This window comes from Durio zibethinus, unplaced genomic scaffold (assembly GCF_047325235.1).
Source record: "Durio zibethinus cultivar Kanyao isolate XHJ-2024 unplaced genomic scaffold, ASM4732523v1 HiC_scaffold_3, whole genome shotgun sequence".
NCBI classification, from domain to species: Eukaryota; Viridiplantae; Streptophyta; class Magnoliopsida; order Malvales; family Malvaceae; genus Durio; species Durio zibethinus.
The window spans coordinates 7972134-7977133 of record NW_028323044.1 but is presented as its reverse complement, the minus strand read 5'-3'; positions in this window follow the sequence as shown (position 1 = coordinate 7977133).

The window sequence follows — 5000 nt, the reverse complement described above, 5'->3', positions numbered from 1 at the left end:
CCCAACGTGTGCCGATGGTGGTCGAGGGAACCGCCCGCCCCAGGGCCCAGCGTGTGCCGATGGTTATCGGGGCAACCGGCCGCACCAGGGCCCAGGGTCTGCCGATGGTGCTCGAGGCAACCGCCCGCACCAAGGCTCAGCATGTGCCGATTGTGATCGAGGCAACAACCCACACCAGGGCCCAGCTTGTGCCGATGGCGGTCGGGGCAAGTGCCCGTACCGAAGGGCAGCCTATGCCGATGATGGTCGATGCATGTGCCATCACCATGCGTCATCATGTGCCATTGATGGTCGAGGCCTTGGCCGAAGTTCGATTTTGAGCCACGGTGCCCATGCTTGGCTCCAGCATGTGCTGGTGCCGCATTTTTTTCACTCGGGACAGCATCGCCGGAGCATCGCCGGAGCATCGCCGGAGAACCTGACCGGCGGCATTGGGGTTCCGGCGATTGGGAGGGGGGCCGGGGGGGTGTGCGCACATGATGTGCGATGGGTGCTGGTACTTGGCCTTGTGTTGGCCCCCTATCCCTCATCAAACCTCTGAGAATTCACACCCCCTTAAAGAGCATTTGAGATTTTACAGGTTTGCTACCAGTAGCCGTTAAAGTGTCTGAAATGGGGACACTTTTTTCAAACGGTCACAAAATCTTCTCCACTTCGAGTTTCTAGCTGAATTTTTTTGTGCATGCCAACAAAAATAGAAGGATCATGCCTACAAAATTTGGGGCCAAAAATCCTTATAAAAAAATTTTAAAAAATCTCGAACCGCAAAAAGTTTCGAAAATCATGAAAAATAGAAAACGAGTCATCTTCCAACGAAACTTCACGTGAAGGCTTAGGGGACCATTGTATGAATTTACAAGCCATAAAAATGGCATTGGCACGGCAGAAATTTGAAGATGTGCCTAAACCCACCAGGGCCCAGCGTGTGCCGATGGTGCTCGAGGCAACCGCCCGCACCAGGGCCCAGCGTGTGCCGATGGTGGTCGAGGCAACCGCCCGCACCAGGGCCGATAGTGTGCCGATGGTGCTCGAGGCAACCTGTCGCACCAGGGCCCAGCGTGTGCCGATGGTGATCGAGGCAACCTGCCGCACCAGGGCCCAGCGTGTGCCGATGGTGGTCGAGGCAAGCGCCCGCACCAGCGCCCAGCGTGTGCCGATGGTGCTCGAGGCAACCGACCGCACCAGGGCCCAGCGTGTGCCGATGGTGCTCGAGGCAACTTGCCGCACCAGGGCCCAGCGTGTGCCGATGGCGCTCGAGGCAAGCTCCCGCACCAGGGCCCAGCGTGTGCCGATGGTGCTCGAGGCAACCTGCCGCACCAGGGCCCAGCGTGTGCGGATGGTGCTCGAGGCAAGCGCCCGCACCAGGGCCCAGCGTGTGCCGATGGTGGTCGAGGCAACCGCCCGCACCAGGGCCCAGCGTGTGCCGATGGTGGTCGAGGCAACCGCCCGCACCAGGGCCCAGCGTGTGCCGATGGTGCTCGAGGCAACCTGCCGCACCAGGGCCCAGCGTGTGCCGATGGTGCTCGAGGCAACCGACCGCACCAGGGCCCAGCGTGTGCCGATGGTGGTCGAGGCAAGCGCCCGCACCAGGGCCCAGCGTGTGCCGATGGTGGTCGAGGCAAGCGCCCGCACCAGGGCCCAGCGTGTGCCGATGGTGGTCGAGGCAAGCGCCCTCACCAAGGCCGAGCGTGTGCCGATGGTGGTCGAGGCAACCGGCCGCACCAAGGGCCGGCGTGTGCCGATGGTGTTCGAGGCAACCGCCTGCACCAGGGCCCAGTGTGTGCCGATGGTGGTCGAGCCAGGAGCCCGCACCAAGGGCCGGCTTGTGCCGATGGTGTTCGGGGCAACCGCCCGCACCAGGGCCCTGCGTGTGCCGATGGTGCTGGGGGCAACCGCCCGCACCAGGGCCCAGCGTGTGCCGATGGTGCTGGGGGCAAGCGCCCGCACCAGGGCCCAGCGTGTGCCGATGGTGCTGGGGGCAACCGCCCGGACCAGGGCCCAACGTGTGCCGATGGTGGTCGAGGGAACCGCCCGCACCAGGGCCCAGCGTGTGCCGATGGTGCTGGGGGCAAGCGCCCGCCCCAGGGCCCAGCGTGTGCCGATGGTTATCGGGGCAACCGGCCGCACCAGGGCCCAGGGTCTGCCGATGGTGCTCGAGGCAACCGCCCGCACCAAGGCTCAGCATGTGCCGATTGTGATCGAGGCAACAACCCACACCAGGGCCCAGCGTGTGCCGATGGCGCTCGAGGCAAGCTCCCGCACCAGGGCCCAGCGTGTGCCGATGGTGCTCGAGGCAACCTGCCGCACCAGGGCCCAGCGTGTGCCGATGGTGCTCGAGGCAACCTGCCGCACCAGGGCCCAGCGTGTGCCGATGGTGCTCGAGGCAAGCGCCCACACCAGCGCCCAGCGTGTGCCGATGGTGCTCGAGGCAACCGACCGCACCAGGGCCCAGCGTGTGCCGATGGTGCTCGAGGCAACTTGCCGCACCAGGGCCCAGCGTGTGCCGATGGCGCTCGAGGCAAGCTCCCGCACCAGGGCCCAGCGTGTGCCGATGGTGCTCGAGGCAACCTGCCGCACCAGGGCCCAGCGTGTGCCGATGGTGCTCGAGGCAAGCGCCCGCACCAGGGCCCAGCGTGTGCCGATGGTGGTCGAGGCAACCGCCCGCACCAGGGCCCAGCGTGTGCCGATGGTGGTCGAGGCAACCTGCCGCACCAGGGCCCAGCGTGTGCCGATGGTGCTCGAGGCAACCTGCCGCACCAGGGCCCAGCGTGTGCCGATGGTGCTCGAGGCAACCGACCGCACCAGGGCCGAGCGTGTGCCGATGGTGGTCGAGGCAAGCGCCCGCACCAGGGCCCAGCGTGTGCCGATGGTGGTCGAGGCTGCCGATGGTGGTCGAGGCAACCTGCCGCACCAGGGCCCAGCGTGTGCCGATGGTGCTCGAGGCAACCGACCGCACCAGGGCCGAGCGTGTGCCGATGGTGCCGAGGCAAGCGCCCGCACCAGGGCCCAGCGTGTGCCGATGGTGGTCGAGGCAACCTGCCGCACCAGGGCCCAGCGTGTGCCGATGGTGGTCGAGGCAAGCGCCCGCACCAGGGCCCAGCGTGTGCCGATGGTGGTCGAGGCAACCTGCCGCACCAGGGCCCAGCGTGTGCCGATGGTGGTCGAGGCAAGCGCCCGCACCAGGGCCCAGCGTGTGCCGATGGTGGTCGAGGCAACCTGCCGCACCAGGGCCCAGCGTGTGCCGATGGTGCTCGAGGCAACCGACCGCACCAGGGCGGAGCGTGTGCCGATGGTGGTCGAGGCAAGCGCCCGCACCAGGGCCCAGCGTGTGCCGATGGTGGTCGAGGCTGCCGATGGTGGTCGAGGCAACCTGCCGCACCAGGGCTCAGCGTGTGCCGATGGTGCTCGAGGCAAGCTGCCGCACCAGGGCCCAGCGTGTGCCGATGGTGGTCGAGGCAACCGCCCGCACCAGGGCCCAGCGTGTGCCGATGGTGATCGAGGCAACCGACCGCACCAAGGCCCAGCGTGTGCCGATGGTGCTCGAGGCAACCTGCCGCACCAGGGCCCAGCGTGTGCCGATGGTGGTCGAGGCAAGCGCCCGCACCAGGGCCCAGCGTGTGCCGATGGTGCTCGAGGCAACCGACCGCACCAGGGCCCAGCGTGTGCCGATGGTGCTCGAGGCAACCTGCCGCACCAGGGCCCAGCGTGTGCCGATGGTGGTCGAGGCAAGCGCCCGCACCAGGGCCCAGCGTGTGCCGATGGTGCTCGAGGCAACCGACCGCACCAGGGCCGAGCGTGTGCCGATGGCGGTCAAGGCAAGCGCCCGCACCAGGGCCCAGCGTGTGCCGATGGTGGTCGAGGCAACCTGTCGCACCAGGGCCCAGCGTGTGCCGATGGTGGTCGAGGCAAGCGCCCGCACCAGGGCCCAGCGTGTGCCGATGGTGCTCGAGGCAACCGACCGCACCAGGGCCCAACGTGTGCCGATGGTGCTGGGGGCAACCGCCCGCACCAGGGCCCAGCGTGTGCCGATGGCGATCGAGGCAACCGCCCGCACCAGGGCCCAGCGTGTGCCGATGGTGGTCGAGGCAAGCGCCCGCACCAGTGCCCAGCGTGTGCCGATGGTGGTCGAGGCAAGCGCCCGCACCAGGGCCCAGCTTTTGCCGATGGTGATCGAGGCAACCGGCCGCTCCAGGGCCCAGCGTGTGCCGATGGTTATCGGGGCAACCGGCCGCACCAGGGCCCAGGGTCTGCCGATGGTGCTCGAGGCAACCGCCCGCACCAAGGCTCAGCATGTGCCGCTGGTGATCGAGGCAACAACCCACACCAGGGCCCAGCTTGTGCCGATGGCGGTCGAGGCAAGTGCCCGTACCGAAGGGCAGCCTATGCCGATGATGGTCGATGCATGTGCCATCACCATGCGTCATCATGTGCCATTGATGGTCGAGGCCTTGGCCGAAGTTCGATTTTGAGCCACGGTGCCCATGCTTGGCTCCAGCATGTGCTGGTGCCGCATTTTTTTCACTCGGGACAGCATCGCCGGAGCATCGCCGGAGTACCGCCGGAGAACCTGACCGGCGGCATTGGGGTTCCGGCGATTGGGAGGGGGGCCGGGGGGGTGTGCGCACATGACGTGCGATGGGTGCTGGTACTTGGCCCTTGTGTTGGCCCCCTATCCCTCATCAAACCTCTGAGAACTCACACCCCCTTAAAGAGCGTTTGAGATTTTACAGGTTTGCTACCAGTAGCCGTTCAAGTGTCTGAAATGGGGACACTTTTTTCAAACGGTCACGAAATCTTCTCCGGTTCGAGTTTTTAGCTGAATTTTTTTGTGCATGCCAACAAAAATAGAAGGATCACGTCCACAAAATTTGGGGCCAAAACTCCTTCTAAAAAAATTCTAAAAAATCACGAACCGCAAAAAGTTTCGAAAATCGTGAAAAATAGAAAACGAGTAATCTTCCAACGAAACTTCACGTGAAGGCTTAGGGGACCATTGTATG